Genomic DNA, 19,629 nt, shown 5'->3' with positions numbered 1-19,629 from the left:
CAAGCCCAGCCCAGCCCACCCAAGTGCAGTATCGATCGATCACTGTCACTTACAAAACACAACACACATAACTGCAGCGTTCACAGAGTCAGGCCTGATCCCTGCGATCGCTAACAGTTTTTTTTGTAGCGTTTTGATACAGTCGCTGACAGCCTAGGTGCTTTTTTACCTGTGAGTCTCACTAGTGTACCCCTAAATTTAGGGGTATCTACTTTCCAAAATGGGGTCATTTGGAGGGGGTTTGTGCCATCTTGGCATTTTATGGCCTTCAAAACTGCGATAGGTAGTGAGGAGTAAAATCAAAAATTTACACCCTTAGAAATCCTGAAGGCGGTGCTTGGTTTTCGGGGCCCCGTACGCGGCTAGGCTCCCAAAAAATCCCACACATGTGGTATCCCCGTACTCAGGAGAAGCAGCAGAATTTATTTTGGGGTGTCATTTCACATATGCCCATAGCATGTGTGAGCAATATATCATTTAGTGACAACTTTGTGAAAAAAAAATAAAAATAAAAAAAAAGTTTGTAATTTTCCCGCAACTTGTGGCAAAATATAAAATATTCCATGAACTCAACATGCCTCTCAGCAAATAGCTTGGGGTGTCTACTTTCTAAAATGGGGTCATTTGTGGGTGTTTTGTGCCATCTTGGCATTTTATGGCCTTCAAAACTGTGATAGGTAGTGAGGAGTGAAATTACAAATGTATGCCCTTAGAAATTCTGAAGGCGGTGCTTGGCTTTCGGGGCCCCGTACGCGGCTAGGCTTCCAAAAAGTCGACCACATGTGGTATCCCCGTACTCAGAAGAAGCAGCAGAATGTATTTTGGGGTACAATTCCACATATAACCATGGCATGTGTGAGCAATATATAATTTAGTGACAACTTTATGTAAAAAAAAAAATTTTTTTTTTGTCATTATTCAATCGCTTGAGTCAAAAAAATAAAATATTCAATGGGCTCAACATGCCTCTTATCAATTTCCTTAGGGTGTCTACTTTCCAAAATGGGGTCATTTGGGGGGGTTTTGTACTGCCCTGCCATTTTAGCACCTCAAGAAATGAGATAGGCAGTCATAAACTAAAAGCTGCGTAAATTCCAGAAAACGTACCTTAGTTTGTAGATGTGACAACTTTTGCGCAAACCAATAAATATACAGTTATTGACTTTTTTTTCACCAAAGACATGTGGCTGAATACATTTTGGCCTAAATGTATGACTAAAATTGAGTTTATTGGATTTTTCTAATAACAAAAAGTAGAAAATATCATTTTTTTTCAAAATGTGCGGTCTTTTTACGTTTATATCGCAAAAAATAAAAATCGCAGAGTCAGTCAAATACCTTTAAAAGAAAGCTCTATTTGTGGGAAAAAAAGGATGCAAATTTTGTTTGGGTACAACATTGCATGACCGCGCAATTACCAGTTAAACAGCGCAGTGCCAAATTGTAAAAAGATCTCTGGTCATTGACCAGCAAAATGGTCCGGTCTGAAAGTGGTTAAAGGGGGATTTCACTGTGAAAAAAAATATTAAAAGCCAGCAGCTACAAAAACTGCAGCTACCGACTTTTAATAAATGGACATTCACCTGTCCCAGGGTCCAGCGGTGCCGGCAGCCGAGGCCGATCGATCGCTCGGCTCTCAGCTGCTGCCGCCACCATTCTAGGTGAGGGAATCAGGAAGTGAAGCGTTGCGGCTTCACTTCCCGGCTCCCTACTGCGCTTGCGCGAGTCGCGCAGCGCAATAGGAATTGTCTGCGCTGTCTCTGGGACCCGTGTGTGTCCCAGCAGACAGCGCACAGGGACAGGAAGAGGCATAGACTCCCGTGGGATTATATGCCCGGAAGTGGGTGTAAATACCTGTCTTTGACAGGTATCTGCACCCCCCTGAAAGGTGCCAACTGTGACACCGGAGGGGGGGAGGGTTTTGATCAGCGGAAGTTCCACTTTAGGGTGGAACCCCGCTTTAAGGACCAGCCTCGTTTTGAGATTTTGGTGCTCGCATATTTAAAACAGTTTTTTTTGCTAGAAAATTACTTAGAACCACCAAACATTATATATTGTTTTTTTTCTAACACCCTAGAGAATAAAATGCCGGTCATTGCAATACTTTTTTTCACACCGTATTTGCGCAGGGGTCTTACAAGTGCACTTTTTTTTGAAAAAAAAACACTTTTTTGAATAAAAAAATAAGACAGCATTAAAATTAGCCCAATTTTTTTTAATATTGTAAAAGATAATGATACATCAAGTAAATTGATACCCAACATGTCATACTTTAAAATTGGAATGGTGGAATGGCGACAAACGTTTACCCTTAATAATCTCCGTAGGCGATGTTTAAAAAATTCTAAAGTTTGCGTGTTTTGTGGTACAGAGGAGGTCTAGAGCTAGAATTATTGCTCTCGCTCTACCGATCGTGGCAACACCTCACATGTATGGTTTAAACACCGTTTTCATATGCGAGCGCTACTCATGTATGTTTTCGCTTCTGCGCGCGAGCTCGGTGGGATGGGTGCGTTTAAAAAAAAAATGTATTATTATTATTTATTTTACCGTTTATTTTAAATTTTTACCCTGTTTAATAATACAAAAAAAATTGTCACTTTTATTTCTATTACAAGGAATGTAAACATCCCTTGTAATAGAAAAAAACATGGCAGGTTCTCTTAAAGTGGAGTTGCCCCCCAAAAAATAAAACTACTTAAAATTCTTTAAAAAAATAAAAAAAAAATAATTGGCAAAAAAAAAAATTTTTACTCACCTCTAAATACCGGTTGCTAGGGGGTCCCTCGTAGTCTGCCTTCTTCATTGCCCGGGCTGGTGACATCACTTCCCCTCGCGCCGCACATTCACCTGGGACCTGTCACGTGTCCCAGGTGACTGTACGGCGTATCACGGCGCCCTGCGCCGCTCGCGCATGCGCAGTGGGTGCCCGGCTGTGAAGCCACAGCCGGGTGCCCACAGTATGCATGACGGCGCCGCGAGCGGAGCGGGGAGCGAGGGGGGGGCTTCGTTCCCCCGCATCGCTGGAACCCGGGACAGGTAAGTGTCCGATTATTAAAAGCCAGCAGCTGCAGTATTTGTAGCTGCTGACTTTTAATTTTTTTTTTTTAGGGGGTACCCCACTTTAACCACTTCCATACTGGGCACTTAAACCCCTCTCCTGCCCAGACCAATTTTCAGCTTTCAGCGCTGATGCACTTTGAATGACAATTGCGCGGACATACAACACTGTACCCAAATGAAATTTTTTTTTTTTTTTTTGCACAAATAGAGCTTTCTTTTGGTGGTATTTAATTACAGCTGGGAGTTTTATTTTTTGCTAAACAAAAAAAGATGCAAAATAAAAAAAAATAAAAAAAAATCATGTTTAATAGTTTGTTATAAAATTTTCCAAACAGGTCATTTTTCTCCTTCATTGAAGTGCGCTGATGAGGCGGCACTGGTGGGCACTGATAGGCTGCACTGGTGGGCACTGATAGGCTGCACTGGTGGGCACTAATAGGCTGCACTGGTGAGCACTGATAGGCATAGTTAAGGCGGCACTAATAGGCACAAATAAGGTGGCACCGATAGGCACAGATAAGGCAGTACTGATGGGCACAGATAAGGTGGCACTGATGGGCAAAGATGGGCACAGATAAGATGGCACGGATGGGTGGCACGGATGGGTGGCACGGATGGGGGGCACGGATGGGTACCACTGATAGATGGGACTGATGGGCACTGATAGGTGGCACTGATAGGTGGCTCTGATAGGTGGCACTGCTGGGCACTGATGGGCACTGGTAGATGACACTGATGGGCACGGATATGTAGCACTGGGGTGCAGCACCATTGTTGAGGCAGATTGTGGGCACTGATGTGTGGCACTGTGGGCACTGATGTGTGGCACTGTGGGCACTGCTGGGTGACACTATGGGCACTGATGGGTGGCACTGATGGGGGAAATTTATTCCTGCGGTGGCACTGGCAGGGAGCAGGTGGGCACTGGTAAGCTGGCCGTGATCGGGACTGATGTCCTGATCACGGCCACCGGTGATCGGTTCTTTTTTTTTCTCCTCACGCTGTCAGCGCGAGGAGGAAAAATAGCAGATTATCGTCTCCGTTGTATCACATGATCAGCTGTCATTGGCTGACAGCTGATCACGTGGTAAGGGGTCGGGATCGACCCCTTGCTCGGATCCGTGATCAGGCGAGTCCCACGGGACGACGCCAATAGACGTGGTCCCGGCAAAGGAGGTCCGTGCTATAGCCGTCATTTGGCTATAGCGCGGATCTCTAGTGGCTAAATATGAGATCTGAGGTCAAAAATTCTTCAGATATCATATTTAGACTAAAATGCAATAAAAAAAAAATTGTAAATTAAAAAAAAAATCATGACCCAGTTTAAGAGATATGGGCGGAAGTGACGTTTTGACATCGCTTCCGCCCAGCAATTGTGTGGAGACGTGTGGGGGCCATCTTCCCCTGACTCTTCTCCATACTGAGCCTGCAGCAGGCTGACAGCTCCGTTAAGAGGCAGAGAGCACCGGATCGCGGCGAGAGCGGGGGCCCTCTCCCACCACCGATAAAAGTGATCTTGCGGCGAATCCACCACAGGGATCACTTTTATCTTGTAGCAGACCGCCCGCTAAAGAAGGGGATACTGGGGTTAAGGCAGCTAGCTGCTGCCATAACAACGATATCCTCCTTCAAACAGCCTCCATAAAAATGTGGTGGGCGGTCCGTAAGTGGTTAAAGCGTAGTTCCAACTGCTTACATTTTTATTTATTTTTTGCTGCATGAATATCGTTTGTTTAATACTCTTATTTATAGCACTCACGCTTTAAGGATGTATCGCCGCTTGATTGTCGATTTCATATCGTAAGATAACTTATATTCTTCTTTGCTGTCATTTTCCATACTGCTTGTGGGCATGTGAAGCCCACAAGCACTATCTTCCGGGACACAGTGCAGCTGAGCGACCAGCATGCACCGCCCATTCTCACACATGCACAGTATGTACGGCTCGCAGCACCGTACACTTCTGACGTTGCCATCACAACAGGCGACGCCGTCAGAAGTGCCTGCCCCATCGGGATGGCAATGAAGATAAACTAAACAGAGATACAACGAAATCTGCCTTTTCCCGTGCCATTTCCAGTTTTGAAGTAGAAGATTTCAGTCCTTGGTGCTGCCCACTGACTCCTGGGAAATGATGACATACATCTCCCAGGAGCACTAGCGCACTTGCGTAGCATGGGCGCCGAGGGAAATGACGTCAAGCGCCAGGGAGAGGAAGAGGCAGATTACAAAGCACCCCTTAGCAGCAGCCAGGAGAGAGTAAGCAAAAAAATTTTTTTTTACAAATGTTGTTGCTTAAGTTTATTGCTGCTGAATACTGCAAAGTAAATTGTATGGAACTCCACTTTAATCTCACTTTTTTGTGTGGAAGAGTTTGTGAGATAAGTGGTGAAAAGGTCAGCAGCACAAACAGAGTCAGTTGTGAGCTGTCTGAATTTCTCTTCCCGCCTTGATATATGAAGTCTCTGCTGAGTTTTTAAACCTGGAACTCCCCTCTTCTCGCCTCAGAAAGCGGTTCCTGTCACAGAAACATTACAGCAAATAATTCTTCCTGACAGAGACTTGACCTCACTCTTCCTCAGCTGGGTGTTCTACTGCTGGAATTCTGAGATGATGAGGAGAGGAGGCATGAGCAGCGTGAGGGATGAGGGTCTCACCTGCCGTTATGGGCATTAAATCAACCGGCCAGAGCTTAAAGTGTAATTCCACCTTTAAAGGAAAAGACATAGCCATTATCAGGCTCTCAGGCAAGCAGATGTGATCCGACTACTCAACAGTCTCTTCAAACAACTCTCCTTAACCCCTTCACAGCGGCCTACACATATATGGGGCTTTCAGGAAGTGGGATTAAGGCTGGGTTCACATTGCAGCGATGCAGGAACGCCGCAAATCCACGGTGGGCTCCCGCATCACATGCCTCCCGGCGGCAGTTCACACTGCCCTAATGCGAACTGCTGGGAGTGTCAGTGAAATGTTAATGACACCCCCAGATCAGTTCGCATATCGCAGTGCGATCTGCAAACTCGGACAGGAATCAGATCGCATGGTGTGAACACCAATGCGATCCGATTCTGCTGCGGACCAAAAAAAGGGTCCTGTGCGAGTTTGGGGCTGGTGCGATGCGAATTCAGCCATACTATCTGTATGGCTGAACTCGCATCGCACAGAGATCGGATGTGATTTGCACTGCAGTGCGGTGCGAATCACATCCGGTTCTCGTAGCCGCAGCAGTGTGAACCCAGCCTGAACCTGGGTGCCACTATTGTATGTGTTTTTGTGTTTGTGCTGGATGCGCGCTCGCTTGGATGCTCCCAGCACAGAGACTGGGCGGTCTCTGCTAACAATCGTGACCTGGGGGAACCTGATCCCAATCACATGTTTTTATTTATTATTTATTTATTTCAAGTATTTATATAACACCGTCAATTTACGCAGCGCTACATATACATTGAACATTCACATCAGTTCACTGTGATAGCCTCCGATTGGCTATCATATGATCACTCACTCTGTAGCCCGTCCCTGTGTTGTTTTTCCTTGGTGAAGAGGATAAACAATACACTTTTCTTCTAGGGAGGAGGAGATTATTCGCTATATCTTTTCCTTCCTAGAGGACATGTTTGTGAAAAAAAAAAAGATTTATATAGTGTATCAGTGTAGGTGCCAATGTTAGTGGCAGTATAAATGTCAGTGTAAAGCCTCGTACACGCGATTGGATTTTCTGCAGACAAAACCTCTGACTTTTGTCCAAAGGCATGTGCCTGGATTTTGTCGGCAAGGAATTGTCGGCCAACAAACACGAATGTACTAACGTACTACGTGGTTTTTAAGCTCTTTAGCGCCACCCTTTGGTCTCCTTCTGCTAATTTCGTGTTAGTAGAAGTTTCATTTAGAGCTTTTCAGTTTGCGCTTTTCATTTCATGCTTTTCAGTTTGTTTCTGAACCATCGTTTGTCAACCAGACATGTTGCGGAATCGGGGGAGATAACGTGTTATTTATTATTGGCCTTGGAGTTATTGCTTTGACCCAAGTCCAGTCCAGGAACAGGAGGAGGAGGAGTTATTAGATCAAAAATTGGTTGCTTTATTAATTGTGACCAATTATGTCATATGCCTTTGCTGCGGGAGCTCCAGGAGAATAATCCTGATGATTTTCAGAATTATCTCCGGATGATGGATCCCTGCTTTCACCAACTCTTGGCATTGGTGAACCCCTATATCAGTGATGGTGAACCTTGGCACCCCAGATGTTTTGGCACTACATTTCCCATGATGCTCAACTACACTGCTGAGTGCATGAGCATCAGGGGAAATGTAGTTCCAAAACATCTGGGGTGCCAAGGTTCACCATCACTGCCCTATATTAAGAAGCAGGACACATGCATGAGGCTTTTATTTTATTTTTTGGTTGAAACATAATGATTTGATTTTCTATATTTTTGGATGCATAGAATGCACTTTTTGGTTAAGTACTATTGGCAGATAGCATGTCTAATTTTTCCTCGCAAGTTAAAAATTAATTATTCTCTATGGAGTTGGTTCACACCTCTGATCAAAGTCAACTGAAGCCACATGTCTAAAGTTCAAAAAAGTTCTGGAGCTTTTTTTTGTAGCTCGATTTGGGCAGATTGGTGCATTTTTTAAGCTTTTTTGTTCCATAGAAATGTATGGAAATGCTTGTTTCAAGCCTTTTTGAGCATTTTAGTGCGTTTTGTTGCATGTTTTTGAGCATTTTTCTGCTCAAATGCAATAATATCGTGAAAGTAAATATTAATGAATAAATAATACATTTAAATAAATAATAATAATAAAAGAAAAACTCTAACCCCAACCCTTAACCCTATTAACCCCTAACCCTAATCCTAAAACCTAATATTAACTCCAAACCCTAATATTAAACCCCAACCACTGACCTAACAAAATAAATAAACAAACAATAAGTATATAAATAGATAAAATAAATGAATCAATAAACAAATAGCAGATGAAAAAGCTAAAAAACTTAGCAACAAATGATAAAATAATAGGCAAGAAGGGGTTATTGAGCTCAACTTTTGTCGAGCTTTAAATATAACTTAAATTGCCTATATTCCAGGATCAGCTGATGATTTAAAGAGGAATTCAGTTTATGCAATTAAAGTGTTTGTTACCACATTTTATATTCCTGATATGTGTCTCCTGTACCATGTACTTGTATTAAAAAGTATCCTGTTCTCTTTGTATTGCTTCCTTTGAATGAAATCCCTGTTGTCCTTGGCAGTCCCTCTGATTTCCTATCAAAACTGACCACACTAAGCAGAAGAGCACACCATGGTCAGTTCTCTAGCTGTGCTGGGAACTCAGCCTGCTCCCCTCCAATGATCAGGCTGGTCCTGACACACCTCCCCTGCACAGCCATTCACTAGGAAGCTCAGTGTACTGTTGGTGCCCTTCCCCTCAGCTCTTATGCAGCTGAGAACAGAGGGAATGTGATCACTTATAAAAAAGGAAAAAAATGTATTTATAATTCTTTTTATATATCTATACAAAACTGAATGGATTGTTTTACAAGGTGACCGTTTACAATAACTTTAACTAGCCTTAAAACTGTTCCCTCTCCACTTTTAACACCTATGCTAACTAACCTGTGTAAGAAAGATGTACTGTATATGGTTACTTATTTTCGGGGCGTTCCGTTTTGCTCACATGCTCCTGCTCCCCAGTGCCATACAGTGTGGCTGCAGGGAAGAGGAAGGAGTGTTGACAACAGATGAGTAAATTAAGCCCATGTGTGATGTCACTGTTCCAGACTTTACTAGCCATTGTTGGAGTGCTTCATTTTCACCCCTACAGCTGCGGCCACTGCAGGGGCGGATCCAGGGGGGGCAACAGGGCAATTGCCCCCCCCCCCCCCCCCGGAAATAGTAGCAGTGACATGTCATTGTCACATTCTCCCTTGCTCTGTCTGCACTGCCTCTGCTGCCCGAGTCTCTCTCACATAACCCGATCAGCGGCGCAGAGAGAGAGAGACTCGACTTGTCATTACGCCCAGCACTGACCAGGATGAGGAACAGCGGTGGGTGGAGCCTCTCCCCTGCACTCGTTGCTAACGCCTGGGCCGCCTGGCGTCTAGCAACGAGTGACGTCAGTCTGAGTGAGTCACGTGGGAGGAAGTCTCACTCTCAGACTGAGCCAACGTGACGGAGGAGGAGCTGCTGGAGAACAGGTCAGGCAGCCAGGGAGAGGATAGTCAACGCTCTGATTCCCCAGAAAAAGGCTGATGTGCTAGTGTGCTGCCAGTGGTGAACATCGCATGTGCAGTTCCACAATTGGCTGAGTACAACCCCATCAGGTGGCAGCTTTATAACCCATGTCTGGCCCCCATGCGGACATACTACCAGCTGTCGCTGCCACAGGATCCACAGAGCAGCGGCGCTGATACTGACAGGCTAGGTGAAGGGATATAACCTTCAGCTGCGGGGGGATTTCCTCCCCCTCCCTTTCCTCTTCACACAGACACTGCCTTTCGTCTGCTCTCTTCCTTTGCTCATTGGCCCTGGCCAGAGCCAATGAGAGGGAGGTGTCCAAGTAGGAGAGGATCATGGGATATGTAGTCCCAAGTACCAGTGAAAAAATGGTGATTGCCTAAGAATTGATTGTAGCCAGCAGCATGCACAGGGGGAGGGGAGAGAACACCAGGAGGCTGCAAAGGACATCGAGGGAGATGAGAAGGGATCATGAGGCGGTGAGTACGAGTTGGAGGGAGCCTGAGAGGGAAGAATTATTTCCCCTTTCCCTGCTGGTAAGACACTGCAGCTGAGCAAGGTGATGACCCTTTTCTGGAAGCAGCAACATGGTCAGCCACAGGTTACTAGTCACAGACCCCCTGATCTGCTGTGTGGGGCAACAATACAAATGTAGCAGCCCATGTATTGTGGGAACCGCCCCCCAAATCCCTGCTGCCGCCATCCATCCATGCACATTATGAATGTCATGTGACAAATCGCAAAATACATGTGTGCCATTATGTATGATTATTTCTTGTGATACTGCGCTGCGTTACTTTGACTGGCTGATAATTGCATGGTTGTGCAACGCTGTACCGAAAATAAAATTTATGGCCTTTTTTCCCCACAAATAGAGCTTTCTTTTGGTGGCATTTGATAATCTCTGCGTTTTTAATTTTTTGCAATATAAACAGAAAAAGAGCAAGAATTTTGGCAGTGCCCCTCCCGAGACTTGACTCTGGATCCGCCTTTGGGCCACTGGCTAACACAGGAGAGAGCTAATGAATGGAACAGCCTGAAAATAAGTACAGTGAGTACAGTGCCTTGAAAAAATATTCATTCCCCTTGAAATTTTCCAAATGTTGTCATGTTACAACCAAAAATGGAAATGTATTTTATTGGTATTTTTATGTGGCACATAATTAAAAAATGGAAGGAAAATGATACATGGTTTTCAACATTTTTTACAAATAAATATGTGGAAAAGTGTGGCATGCATTTGTATTTAGCCCCCCTGAGTCAATACTTTGTAGAATTACCTTTCACTGAAATTACAGCTGCAAGTCTTTTGGGGTTTGTCTCTACCAGCTTTGCACATCTAGAGTGTGAAATTTTTGCCCATTCTTCCTTGTAAAAAAAGCTCAAGCTCTGTCAGATTGGATGGAGAACATCTGTAAACAGCAAATTTCAAGTCTTGCCACAGATTCTCAATTGGATTTAAGTCTATACTTTGACTGGGCCATTCTAATACATGAATATTCTTTGATTTAAACCATTCCATTGTAGCTCTGGCTGTATGTTTAGGATCGTTGTCTGGCTGGAAGGTGAACCTCCACCCCAGTCTCAAGTCTTTTGCAGACTTTAACAGGTTTTCTTCTAAGGTTGCCCTGTATTTGACTCCATCCAACTTCCCATCAACTCTGACTAGCTTCCCTGTCCCTGCTGAAGAAAAGCATCCCCACAACATGATGCTGCCACCACCATGTTTCACGGTGGAGATCTTGTGTTCAGTGTGATGTGTAGTGTTAGTTTTTCTCCACACATAGTGTTTTGCTTTTAGGCCAAAAAGTTCAATTTTGACCTCATCTGACCAAAGCCCCTTCTTCCACATGTTTTCTGTATCCCCCACATGGCTTCTCAAAAACTGCAAATGGGACTTCTTATGTCTTTCTTGCAACAATGGCTTTCTTCTTGCCACTCTTCCATAAAGGCCAGATTTGTGGAGTGCACAACTAGTAGTTGTCCTGTAGACACATTCTCCCACTTGAGCTGTGGTTCTCTGCAGCTCCTCCAGAGTTACCATGGGCCTCTTGGCTGCTTCTCTTAATAATGCTCTCCTTGCCTGGCCTGTCAGTTTAGGTGGACGGCCATATCTTGGTAGGTTTGTAGTTGTGCCATACTCTTTCCATTTTCAGATGATGGATTGAACAGTGATCGTTGAGATGTTCAAAGCTTGGGATTTTTTTTATAACCTAACCCTGCTTTAAACTTCTCCACAACTTTATTCCTGACTTGTCTGGTGAGTTCCTTGGCCTTCATAATGCTGTTTGTTCACTAAGTTTCTCTAACAAACCTCTGAGCCCTTCACAGAACAGCCGTATTTATAGCGAGATTAAATTACACACAGGTGGACTTTATTTACTAATTAGGTGGCTTCTGAAGGCAATTGGTTCCACTAGATTTTAGTTAGGGGTATCTGAGTAAAGGGCTGAATACAATTGCGTGCCACACTTTCCAGATATTTATTTGTAAAAACGTTTGAAAACCATTTATCATTTTCATTCCACTTCACAATTATGTGCCACTTTGTGTTGGCCTATCACATAAAATATCAATAAAATACATTTAAGTTTTTGGTTGTAACATGAAAAATTTTTTGGAAAGTTTCAAGTACGGTAGTATGAGTACTTTTTCAAGACACTGTTTGCACATATTTCTTACACGTCAGTTAGCAGAGGTGTTAAGAAGCGGTAGGGGATAATTTTAAGGCTAGTTAGGGGTATAGACAGAATTTCAATTTAATTATTTATATTATTACCTAGGCACCATGTACATTGGGCATTTAGCCCCAGTGCATGAGGCCCTGGCGTTCATGTGCATCTAGAAGGTACAGGAGCACCATCAACCCCCCCCCCCCCCAATTCTATCAGTGGCTGACAGCCGCTGCAAATGGATGGGGCTAGACGGTGCACGTAGTGGTATGATTAAGGCAGTATGCACCCAGGGACGAATGCTCTGAAGGCAGACTGCTGGCTTTAAAGACATTCATCTGCATTCATGTGAGTGCATACTACCCTAAACATGGATGCACCATCCAGCCCTGTCCAGCCACAAGAGCTGTCAGTCTCTCAAAGAGTTTGACAGGCTGCCAGCAGCAGGGCTGGAAGGTGCATTGAAGGTGTGGATGGGGCCATAATCAATAATACTCCTACACATAAACTCACTATAAAAACTCTGATATAAACATGGCTTTTTGAAGAACATCAAACCAAAGCTGTCAGATTTTAGTTGAGCAGGCACTCTTTACAACCTGAGGCCGCGTACACACGGGCGGACTGTTCGCCCAACTTTGTCCGCTGAACAGTGTTTGGGCGGACAGTCCGCTCGTGTGTGGGCTTTCAGCGGACAGTTTCAGCGGACAGTTTGACGAACAAGGTTTTTCGGAAATTCCGTAAAACTGTCCGCTGAAACCTTGTTTGAGCGAACAGTCCGCCCGTGTGTAGGCTTGTTCGACAAACTAAGTTCCGCGCATGCTCAGAAAGGCTTAACACGCCGAAAGTTATAATGCAGTGTATAGGACGTCGTATTTTTCGTCCCGTCGTACGTGCTGTTCACGTCATCGCGCACGGTTTCAGCAAACTGTTCGTTCGTCGTGTGTGGCCATGTCCGTCCATGCTAATTTTGAGCGGACTGTTTGCCGAAACTGTTTGACGGACAAAGTTGGGCGAACAGTCCGCCCGTGTGTACGCGGCCTGAGAAAGGCATATAGGATTAAAGTATATGTAAAACCTAACAATAAATGTCTCTTATATGCTACCTTTTTGTTCTGGTAAGTATATAATTGAAAGAATTTTGCTGTATATATTAAAGGGGTTGTAAACCCTTGTTTAAAAAAATAAAAACAAATAACAAACATGTCATACGTACCTCCACTGTGCAGTTTGTTTTGCACAGAGTGGCCCCCGATCCTCGACTTCTGGGGTCCCTCGTGGCACTGGTAGCTCCTCCCAGCATCAATTGCTAACATTAAGCTCCTTAAGTGGACACTTGTGCAGGCACGCTCCGGCGTCCTGCTTCTGTGTACATTCACACAGAATGCAGGACACGGCCCCGCCCCCCAGCACCCACATCTTTGAATTTGATTGACAGCAGCGGGAGCCAATGGCTGCACTGCTATCAATCTATCCAATTAAGAGTCGAGACAATGGACAGAGAGGTAGAGCGTGTCTCCACCGAGGGAACGAACAGGCTCAGGTGTGTAAATCGGGGGGGGGGGGGCTGCTTAGTGTCAGAAGTTTTTTCACCTTAATGCATAGGATGCATTAAGGTGAAAAAACACGAGGGTTTACAACCCCTTTAAGTGCAAAAAAATTGATTGATGGTTGTTAGAAAGTCAAAGCTGTCCTGTGTCCTCCCCAAAGTTCCTGGGCTATCTCAAAAAGGCTATTTAAGCCTCCCAATTCCTTATGTAAACAACATAATTAGCTTTTCTGTTTAGAAATTGACGGGAATAGTTTAGCAGGGCTGATAATACTCAGTCCACAAAAATGCTGTGTGTTGTCAGCGCACAACATTACTTAAGAGCTGAATGCATTTTCTGCAAGGTCCACAGGTATAAGTCTGTAGTTGCAGGGTCTTTAAAGAGATAAAGCATAAGGAAACATGCATGTATTGCAGAGATGTACTGCAGGGTATTTTTTTATTTTGCATTGACACTTTAGTTTTAGGTCTGGCTAGGAGCTGCAGTAGATGTTCTGTGTACAATAAATCTACGCTGCTAAGACTGCTAAACAAATGTAAAAAGAAAAAAAGGGGGTCAAAGACTAGCAACAATCCTGAAGGCTTCTCCTGTGCCTCTGAGGTCAGAGCTTCTAGACTGGAGACTACACATGGGTACAGGGTCAGTACCATGGAAAGACTGGACTGATGCCGTGAACACATGGTCTGACTTTCCGGCAGAAAAAGTCAGACGAAATCATTTCATCCGATATTCCAATTGTGTGTGGGCTACAGCTGATTTTTTCATTTCGAAAATTCTGACGGACCTAGAAATAGAATATGTTTTAAATCTTTCCAACTGAATCAATTCCTATCAGGAAAACCGTTCGTCTGTATGCTGTTCCGACGGACCAAAAATTACGCAAGGGAAGCTATTGGCTACCGGCTATTGACCTTCCTTTTTCTAGTCCCGTCGTACGTGTTGTATGTCACCGCATTCTAAATGATCGGATTTTGGTGTGATCATGTGTATGCAAGTCCGTTTCAGCGGAACTTCGTTGGAAAAAACTTTTATTCTGATGGAAAAACCGGTCGTGTGTACGCGGCATTAGAGGAAATAAAGGCCGCAAATAAGAAAGATTGGCAGTAGCGTGATCAGACCTCAGTCAAAAGTTTCTAGTTTTCCCCTAGCCAGTGTCGGTAACATCTAGGGATGCACCAATATCAGTTTTTTAAGACCAAGTAACTATACTTTCTCTCAAGTACTCGCCGATACCAATTACCAATACTAATACCAACTAATGAAAAGTTATTACTGTTTCTTTATACTTATGAAGAACTGTGCCTCTTCCCTGGTGGTGTACAGACTGGGTTCACATATGTGCGATCCAGTTTTGACAGTGGTAATTCAGCCCCCATCCAGTACAACTTAGTTCAGTGGTTCAAGTGCTATTCAAGTACAAACTGTAAAAGTGTATGACATTGGAAATTGCACCAGAATTGGGCAATGGTAGTGACAACCTCCCCAAACCTTAAAGTGACCCTGTCACTACAGGGTCAAAACAGAAAGAATTTCCTGTAAAAAAAAGAAGCCCTTTATTTAGTGTTCCAAAGCCCATGTATTGATATGCTACCTCAATGCTTCTGCCACACTCTGCCTATATTCCGCACTTCCAGGTATGTAGAATTTCTGCTCCTCAGCCTCGAGATGTGGTGCCTTTAACCACTTAAGCCCCGGACCAATTTGCAGCCAAAGGACCAAGCCCCTTTTTGCAATTCGCCACTGTTGCTTTAACTGACAATTGTGCGGTCGTGCGACGTGGCTCCCAAACAAAATTGGCGTCCTTTTTTCCCCACAAATAGAGCTTTCTTTTGGTGGTATTTGATCACCTCTGCGACAATTTTGAAAAAAATTCAATATTTATTGCTATAATAAATATCCCCAAAAAATATATTAAAAAAAATGTTTTTTCCTCAGTTTAGGCCGATACGTATTCTTCTCCATATTTTTGGTAAAAAAAAATTGCAATTAGCAATTATTGATTGATTTGCGCAAAAGTTATAGCGTTTACAAAATAGAGGATAGTTTTTTATTTTTTATTATTAATTTTTTTTTTTACTAGTAATGGCGGTGATCAGCGATTTTTATTGTGACTGCGACATTATGGCGGACACATAGGACATTTATGGCACATTTTTGGGGCCATTATCATTTATACAGCAATCAGTGCTATTTAACCAGTTGCCGACCGCCGCACGCCGATGTACGTCGGTAGAATGGCACGGGCAGGCATAAGGACATACATGTACGTCCCTTGCCTCCCGCGGGTCGGGGGCCCGATCGGGCCCCCGCCCGGTGCCTGCGGCGGTCGGTTTTCGTCCGGGAGCGATCCGGGACGAGGGGGCGGCCATTCATTCATGGCCACCCCCTCGCGATCGCTCCCGACGAATAGAAATCCCCGGTGACATCACTTCCTCTCCTGTAATGTAAACACAGGAGAGGAAGTGATGTATTCTCTCCTCCGTGTCGGTATTTTTCGTTCCGACACGGAGGAGAGCGGATCAGTGAGTTGCACCAACACTCTACACACACAGTAGAACATGCCAGGCACACTCACACCCCCCCTTTACCCCCCGATCACCCCCCCAATTACCCCTGCCCCCAGTCACAGTGACACCAATGTCATTTTTTTTTATTTTTTTTTTTTTTTTGCATTGGTGTCATTTGTGACTGTAATAACTGTTAGGGCAGTTAGAGTTAGCCCCCTTTAGTTCTAATGTACCCCCCTAACCCCCCCAATAAAGGTTTAACCCCGTGATCACCCCCCGTCGCCAATGTCACTAAGGCTGGGTTCACATTGCAGCGGTTTATGAGAACGAATGTGATTCGCACCGCACTGCAGTGCAAATCACATCCGATCTCTGTGCGATTCGAGTTCAGCCATTCGCCGCACCCGCCGCACCCGCCACACCCGCCGCACCCGCCGCAAATTCGCACGGGACCCTTTTTTTGGCCCGCAGCAGAATCGGATCGCATGGGTGTTCACACCATGCGATCCGAGTTTGCAGATCGCACTGCGATATGCGAACTGATCTGGGGGTGTCAGTAACATTTCACTGACACTCCCAGCAGTTCGCATAGGGCAGTGTGAACTGCCGCCGGGAGGCATGCGATGCGGGAACCCGCCGCGGATTCGCTGCGTTTCCGCATCGCTCCAGTGTGAACCCAGCCTAATAAGCGATCATTTTTCTGATCGCCGTATTAGTGTCACAGGTGACGCTAGTTAGGCAGGTAGGTATTTAGGTTCGCCGCAGCTTTTTATAGCGCCAGGGACCCCCATATACTACCGCATAAAGCCCCCTGATTGCCCCCTAGTTAACCCTTTCACCAGTGATCACCATATAACTGTTACAGGTGACGCTGGTTGGTTAGTTATTTTTTTATAGTTTCAGGGCACCCGCCATTTATTACCTAATAAAGGTTTAACCCCCTGATCACCCGGCGGGTGTCATTTGTGACTAATAACTGTTAGGGCAGTTAGGGTTAGCCCCCTTTAGTTCTAAGGTACCCCCCTAACCCCCCCAATAAAGGTTTAACCCCGTGATCACCCCCCGTCGCCAGTGTCACTAAGGCTGGGTTCACATTGCAGCGGTTTATGAGAACGGATGTGATTCGCACCGCACTGCAGTGCAAATCACATCCGATCTCTGTGCGATTCGAGTTCAGCCATTCGCCGCACCCGCCGCAAATTCGCACGGGACCCTTTTTTTGGCCCGCAGCAGAATCGGATCGCATGGGTGTTCACACCATGCGATCCGAGTTTGCAGATCGCACTGCGATATGCGAACTGATCTGGGGGTGTCAGTAACATTTCACTGACACTCCCAGCAGTTCGCATAGGGCAGTGTGAACTGCCGCCGGGAGGCATGCGATGCGGGAACCCGCCGCGCATTCGTGGCGTTCCCGCATCGCTCCAGTGTGAACCCAGCCTAATAAGCGATCGTTTTTCTGATCGCTGTATTAGTGTCACAGGTGACGCTAGTTAGGCAGGTAGGTATTTAGGTTCGCTGCAGCTTTTTATAGCGCCAGGGACCCCCATATACTACCGCATAAAGCCCCCTAATTGCCCCCTAGTTAACCCTTTCACCAGTGATCACCATATAACTGTTACAGGTGACGCTGGTTGGTTAGTTATTTTTTTATAGTTTCAGGGCACCCGCCATTTATTACCTAGTCTCACTAGTGTACCCCTAAATTTAGGGGTGTCTACTTTCCAAAATGGGGTCATTTGGGGGGGGTTTGTGCCATCTTGGCATTTTATGGCCTTCAAAACTGTAACGCCCTTAGAAAGCCTGAAGGCGGTGCTTGGTTTTCGGGGCCCCGTACGCGGCTAGGCTCCCAAAAAGTCCCACATATGTGGTATCCCCGTACTCAGGAGAAGCAGCAGAATTTATTTTGGGGTGTCATTTCACATATGCCCATGGCATGCGTGAGCAATATATCATTTAGTGACAACTTTGTGAAAAAAAAAAAAAAAAAAAAAAGTTTGTAATTTTCCCGCAACTTGTGGCAAAATATAAAATATTCCATGGACTCAACATGCCTCTCAGCAAATAGCTTGGGGTGTCTACTTTCTAAAATGGGGTCATTTGTGGGGGTTTTGTGCCATCTTGGCATTTTATGGCCTTCAAAACTGTAATAGGTAGTGAGAAGTGAACTCAAAAATTTACGCCCTTAGAAAGCCTGAAGGCGGTGCTTGGTTTTCGGGGCCCCGTACGCGGCTAGGCTCCCAAAAAGTCCCACATATGTGGTATCCCCGTACTCAGGAGAAGCAGCAGAATTTATTTTGGGGTGTCATTTCACATACGCCCATAGCATGTGTGAGCAATATATCATTTAGTGACAACTTTGTGTAAAAAAAAAAAAAAATTTTTTTTTTTGTCATTATTCAATCGCTTGAGGCAAAAAAATAAAATATTCAATGGGCTCAACATGCCTCTTATCAGTTTCCTTAGGGGGTCTACTTTCCAAAATGGGGTCATTTGGGGGGGTTTTGTACTGCCCTGCCATTTTAGCACCTCAAGAAATGAGATAGGCAGTCGTAAACTAAAAGCTGCGTAAATTCCAGAAAACGTACCTTAGTTTGTAGATGTGACAACTTTTGCGCAAACCAATAAATATACAATTATTGACTTTTTTTTTACCAAAGACATGTGGCTGAATACATTTTGGCCTAAATGTATGACTAAAATTGAGTTTATTGGATTTTTCTAATAACAAAAAGTAGAAAATATCATTTTTTTTCAAAATTTGCGGTCTTTTTACGTTTATATCGCAAAAAATAAAAATCGCAGAGGCAATCAAATACCATCAAAAGAAAGCTCTATTTGTGGGAAGAAAAGGACGCAAATTTTGTTTGGGTACAACATTGCATGACCGCGCAATTACCAGTTAAAGCAGCGCAGTGCCAAAGTGTAAAAAGACCTCTGGTCATTTACCAGCAAAATGGTCCGGTCTGAAAGTGGTTAAATGCACTGATTCCTGTATAAATGACATTGGCAGTGAAGGAGTTAACCACTAGGGGGCAGTGTAGGGGTTATGTGTGACGTCATGTGGTTTTTTTAATTTTAGGGGCGTGACCTGGCATGTGACGTCACTGATTGTCTTTCCCTATAGCAGGGAACAGGCGATCGGTGACAGCCACAGTAGGAAGCACGCAAAGAGGTTTGTTTACACAGACCTCTCCTCGTTCTTCAGCTCTGTGACCTGATCACGGGACACCAGCGGTGATCAGGTCTGCTGGTCCCGTGGTCACAGTCACGAAGCTCAGGACCGGGTCGGGAGCGTGCCGCCGGCGGCGCGCTCCCGACCCATGGCTGGGCACTTAAAGAGCCATGTACAGGTACACGATTGTGCCCAGCCGTGCCATTCTGCCGACGTATATCGGCGTGAGACGGTCCTTAAGCAGTTAAAGGTAAGTTCTCAAAGTGCTTTATAAAGAAAACAAGAAATACACAGGATACAGTAAATCAAAGGAATAAAAGGGGAAATTATGTGTCTAAAGAAAAATGTTTAGAATTGATTTTAGTTTAGAGAAGATGATTCTCTGATGTTCTTTGGAAGTGAATTCCAGAGATTTGGG

The sequence above is a fragment of the Lithobates pipiens genome, unplaced genomic scaffold, assembly GCF_037356315.1.
Source record: "Lithobates pipiens isolate NorthernLeopardFrog02 unplaced genomic scaffold, aLitPip1_a1.2 Scaffold_8, whole genome shotgun sequence".
In the NCBI taxonomy this organism is placed as follows: Eukaryota; Metazoa; Chordata; class Amphibia; order Anura; family Ranidae; genus Lithobates; species Lithobates pipiens.
Note: the sequence above shows the minus strand (reverse complement) of the source record.